A 6,000-nucleotide genomic window follows, 5' to 3' on the forward strand; every position below is an offset into this window, starting at 1 on the left:
ACAGTAAAGAAATATAACTAAAGATTGTCACTGTGCTTTTGGAAAAAACAGGAAAAGTTGAAGTGGATAAAATTGTCACAAAATGACAGAAAACCTGGTTTCAGAATCTACAATAGAGTAACATAGTATAATATCAATCAACCCCTAGCCTACTTGTTAGCTTAATACTATGCTGTTAATCGTAATTAATAGTATACCTCCCAGGTTGATCCATTGGGTATGCACATGGTTCTGGATTGGCTGCTCTGAAACAAGTTGGCCAATGACAGCAATTACTTTAATAGTAATCAAAATGTTAAGAGGTTTCAAAGCGCATGGCATGTCACTAATGCTGTATTGTACTTCAACAGCTATTTCTTGCACCAAATTCAGACGAGTCTCTCCTTTTGTCTTGCATTTTTAGACTGCACAAAAACAAGTCTTTGTGGTCTGAGATGAACATTCCGGAATACCCAGTTGGATATAAAATATGCTTCATGTGTTCAGTGATAATGACAATGTTTCTGGTGGCTGGATGTGCCACTGTTAATGTGACAAATGTTCAGGTCTACCGTATATTCTGCAATATGTTGCATTGAGTGATTAAATGCAGTCATCTGTAGGCTACCTCTAGGGTGGGTAGTTGTGACTTTGTAGTTTGAAGACTCTCTACTATAACCTAATTGTCACCAAAATGGCAATGACCCAGTCTTAGTTATTTAGGAAGACTCTCTGTTTTTAAGCAAAGAACGAGGGAGGGTGGGGTGCCCGTTTACACAAAGAGACTGTGTGTTTATTGCAGTTGCTAATGGTGTTTATTGCAGTTGCTAATGTTGCTTCAAGATGCGTGATGGTAAGGGTCATGCACCATTGTGATGTTTTGGGGCCGGGGGCCTATTCAGTATTCGTGTTACGGCAGCCCTGGGGCAGAAGGTCAAAAGGTCGCAGTAGCGTATAGCTCCGTAGTAGACTCTGTCTAGAGACTGTCCTCTTACAGGTAGACACAGTTACCGCATACCTTCACATGTTCTCACTGTTATTATGCAGCTGGCACCCTCAACACTGGCTGTCACCAAGAGGCTCCTCTCTCTACCTCTCATTTCTTAGCAGATGAAATCCTATCTGCTAATATGCCTGAAGTCTCATGATGAGAGATCGTTCCGTTTGGTATTTCCGACAATTCTCCGTCAAATCAGTTAAGACATGGTCCGTGTTCATTTGCTCTTGCCAGAATGGCAATGACCAAGTTGTTATGTTGAATGGAACAGAAGCCTTTATTTATATTCTTGGAAATATGTGTATAAACTATTACTAAAGCCCCCGTGTAACGTTGTAGTAGTGTAGTACTATGGTTGTAAAGTATTTTTTCAACGACTATTGTCCTACAGCATTCCACCCACTGAACCAGAATGGTTTGCATTATAAGACTACAAGTTAAAAAAATGTTTTTAAATCATGCAACATTTGATCAAACAACATTTAGGTGGTAAGGATATTGTACTGTCTTTCAGGATGATGTTTTTGCCAAACAAGTGGTGCATATTTAAATGTATCTGCTTGTCATGCGTGTGTGTGTGCACTGGAAAGAGTGTTAATTCTACACTTAGTAAGTACTCTGGGAGGACCAAGTAACCTCTCAGTGTTGAATTAGCACTGTACTACTTTTACTGTGCAGTGAATCGACACCTGGTGCCTTCTTTGTTTTGACTGGAATGCATGGCTTCAGATGTGGATCGGTAATCCGAAACAAGGCCAGGGTGGGCTCTGACAGGGAACACGTCAACACCAACATCCATCGTTTCCAAGCAGTTGATGCAGAGGTGACAACATTCGAGATATTACATGTTCAGGGGACATTTGTTGTGCCCTGCATCTGGCAGTGAATTGTTGTTTGTTTCGTCAGTCTGCTTTATTCAGCTACTATATGTCTGCCGTTCATATAATCAGATATGATATAATTAAATGACAAAATATTGCATATGAAGTAAATGTTTTTTTGTAAAGATGGTTGACAGCAAATGCCATCATAAAGAAAAGAAATGGCACCAAATGTATGGAGCCAAAGCACAATATTATGGACAATGTTTTTGTGAATTTCGCTTTCAATTATGGTCACATGAGCTTATTCTTCAGCCAGTGGCACATTTTTGAGCAGTGAGCATAGTATTTAGTACGCACTCTTGACAAAGCCATTGTTTTGGTTTGTTGTGAGCATGTCATGACGTAGACCAGTGTGAGGTTTGAAATTCCCGTCTCTTCCCAGAGGCCACACCCTTGCAGCCCTCCACAGAGCCCCCGCTTGGGTCCTCATACCTTGGGGCAGGGCCGCTGACAGGTTTGGTCGGGCCCAGGACAAAATCGTTTGAAAGGGCCCCCCAGCCCAATACATACAATGTAATAAGGACTCAATTATGGGCCCCCTCTCTCTCCCTGGGCCTAGGGCAACTGTCCCCTTTGCCCCCCCTGTCAGCACCCCTGCCTTGGGGCAGGACAGATGCCAGACCAGGAAACCAAAGACATCTCTCTCTCTCTCTCTCTCTCTCTCTATCTCTCTCTCTCTCTCTCTCTCTCTCTCTCTCTCTCTCTCTCTCTCTCTCTCTCTCTCTCTCTCTCTCTCTCTCTCTCTCTCCAAATCATAGCATAGGCCGAGCTCTCAATTCACAAACTTTGTTACTAATTAAAATATATTCTGTGGTTTATTTTGTTCAAACTCAGACATTTATTAGTAACTCTATTAGTGGCCTAAGAGTGTGTATTCCCAGCAAGGATGGAAAGTCTACAAGGTGTGTACAGAGTGGGTCAGCAAATGCTTACTTTTCAATTTGAGGTCAAACAGATTGTTGTAGACATGTCATGTGAACAGCAAAGACAGCTTTGAAAACCAAATAAATAAATTATGTTAATCGGATTAGATATCATAATTCAAGGACATAATGATATTGCCAAAAGTTGATGGTGTGCAGATCACATTCCAAGGGTATGTTGCAATGCATGGTAACATACACCGCTCACTGTAAACACTGTGATTTAATTCTTGCCAAGTTGACTCCTAGGCCATCCAAACTCCTTATCTTCCTTACATGCCAACAACATGCCAATCAACATTCTTAGATGAGTGAGTAGTCAAAACTATAATTAAAATGCCCTTTAAAGAAATAATGTTATGGATTACTTAACCTATGTTGAAATATAGCCTTCACCCACACAATTGTTTAACTTTCAATGGATTATCATCATAACCACCTCAACAAGCGTATTTATTATTATTATTATTATTATTATTATTATTATTATTATTATTATTATTATTATTAAGCATAATTTACCCCTCCTCTTTTGGTTAAGTATTTCACATTGCCCATAAAGTACCTGGCTTGCCCAGATGTCTCAACAATAAAGTATTTCCCCATGACAGATTTATGAGCGTAATGGCCCGACCTCCTAAGTACCACTAGGGCTGCCCGTCCCGTGCCCGCCTCTGCATCTCACTCATGCAAGTGTGTCTCTTTTAGACATTCGGAAACGCAGAGCACGTTCAGTGCAGCGGGCTCTTCTTTCAACCGAGTGCTTTTGGGAGGCTAGACGCAGGGTTTTGGAGTATGCCTGTTTCGGAGTAACCGCCTGCCAATATCTTTTGCGCTCTACACGGGCTGGAAAAAACTAAGAGAATATCGCTTTTGCTAATTCGTCTACTGCCGTAAGTAATCTTTTGGTTGGTTAACTAGTTCTTTAGGCAATGTGATCGGACAAGGGTAGCTAATCATCGACTAGATTTAAGCAGCCAGCAGCAGGTAAAAGATCTGCTTTGATTAGCCTGGGAAAACACGTCGCCTCTTTGGTGCGTAAAAGTTGGAAAAGCTGCGGTTGCTACGCTCTACAGCCTGGTGTGGTTTGCGGTTTGTGGCGTAGTAGGTACTCTCTCAACTTGTTTATACCCCGTCAGACATTGGTCTTTGTTCCGACTGAGAGTTTGTTGATGCGTTTGGTGTGAGAAACGGTGGTGCGTGTATGTCGCCAAGATAACGGCATGACCTCAACTTACTCTGAAGTAATCTTCTGCTTTGTATGAAAGACATTGCTGAGAGAGACTGGTGTGTTCTTAGTGTAAGCTGCAGTTATCAGAATTCATCTAAAACATTTATTATGTCTTGAACTATGTGCATGATCACCACTCCCCTTCACTCACTACACGAGTGGCCTCGTTGTCCCTCCTTCCCTGTCATCACCAGTGGTAATTACAGATGCTTTAATTAGGCATACCCCGTGGCAGGATGCTATTTAAACACGAGTTTGGATGGTCTATTAAATATTTATAAGAATTACAAGTAGGTTGAAGATATGGCCACGCTTTGAAGTTTAGTCCAATGGGGTAGCTCAAGTCTGGAAAATACTTTCCCAAAACGCATTTTAAGTCATATAACCATCAGCCTTATGTCTGTGTATATTTTTGACAGCTTTTAAATGCAGGTGATGCGTCTCTCATTCAGAGCTCCTTTTTAGAGCCATGCTGAGTGCTACCCAGTCTAATTACATTCAGAGTAGTAGGCTACAGTAGTAGTTTTGATTCCACAGAGGTCTCTCCCTAATGATACAGATGTATTAAATTACTGGAGCAACATTTGGAATGTAAGAGATACGTGTGGGCCAATACCTACTTAGTCTTATCACGTTAGTCAATTACAGGCAGGCTGAGTTGCAATTGCCATATTACAGGGCACTTATCCGAAGGCCTTGTCCTCAGTTGTAGATTCTTCATCAGCGAGGGCATGAAGTAGCCTAGAAATCTGGACGCCCTGTAGGGGTTTGGCTCGCCAGGCTAGGCATGAAGCTGATGTTTTTTGTTTTGTTTTGTTTTTTACATGAGACTTGAAATGAGAACATTTATGTTTTTTCTTAGGTGTCCAGTGCTTCACATAGAACATTTGCTAGTTGAGGTGGGTGGGAGGTTGGGTGGCATCATAGACATGTGACTATCATTGTTGCTTTGGAAAGGCTACTGTTTGTTGTGCAGAAATTACATTTGCAATACAAAATCTTTCAGGGACCTGCTCAAGGTGGGAAGTGTTTATTGTCAATGTGGCCGCCTTAACTAGGCCTATAAAGTGCTGGGGTAAACCCTGCTGTAAATTGAAAACAGAGAGGCTCTATTATCAGAGTATTGTTAACAAAATGGTTATGACGAAGTTGTAACCAGTTATAGGACTCATAGCAATGTCATTATAATGTCATTATGATGTTGAGGGGGTTTTTATCAATTAATTGACCAATTATCTGCACCGAGAGACGAACTACGCACTGTGAGTTGTGTACAAGAATACTATACAAATGCAAATGCATTCTTACCGTTGTAAACTTATTCCTAAGATCGATCAGTATGCCGTTATGCTGATGAATGAGAAGCATTTTGTCATTGCAGCCTGCGCTGTAAATATTCACAGCACACATGCTGGCGTTATTTTGCTCAGTGAAAGGACTACCGTCCTGCACACATGATAACCTGGATTTCCCTTGAGATGGCTCAGGCTGGCTGATGTGTTGAGTGCTTTGTAAGTGCTTGTCTGCGAGCGAGGTTGTAGGGAGGTGAGCTGGATGCAGATGATATGAGGGTGGATTATCATTGTGAAATGTAATTATAGTAAATGTCTTGAGACAGAAGTCCATTAGTTAGGAAAGACAAAGGACATGCTGTGAGTGAAGACCAAGGGTTGTTTTCCAATTGCAGCGCTCTCCTTTTTTGGTGGATCTCTGTCTAATCCCTGCAATGGCATTATTTAAGAAAGAAAGAAAAATAACCAGAGTGTGCTCTATTTCTTACACTGAACTAAATATGAAACGCTTTTCTTCTGATTGAATGAATCTAATATAATTCCACAGTAAAATGCTCAAATGAACTATGGTCCATAATGGCACTTTAAAAAGATGTGTAGGCTATTTAGTGTAGTGTGGTAAGCTTTTGTACGAGATTGTAGGGAAGGACATTGCTGTTCTGCATTTGAGTGCTGAAAGAGTTAAAGAAAAGGG

The 6,000-nt window shown here is 41.1% G+C and overlaps 1 protein-coding gene across 1 annotated transcript in view; it reads left to right on the plus strand.

Annotated features, from left to right (window-relative positions):
* Window positions 1-3,508: 3,508 nt before the first annotated feature.
* ankrd6b (ankyrin repeat domain 6b) overlaps window positions 3,509-6,000 on the plus strand; it is a 32,932-nt gene continuing 30,440 nt past the window's right edge. Inside the window, exon 1 of the mRNA XM_063222871.1 lies at window positions 3,509-3,676. The gene's annotated coding sequence lies outside the window, so the exon portion shown is untranslated. The remainder of the gene's footprint in view (window positions 3,677-6,000) is intronic.

Source organism: Engraulis encrasicolus, chromosome 18 (genome assembly GCF_034702125.1).
Source record: "Engraulis encrasicolus isolate BLACKSEA-1 chromosome 18, IST_EnEncr_1.0, whole genome shotgun sequence".
Lineage (NCBI taxonomy): Eukaryota > Metazoa > Chordata > Actinopteri > Clupeiformes > Engraulidae > Engraulis > Engraulis encrasicolus.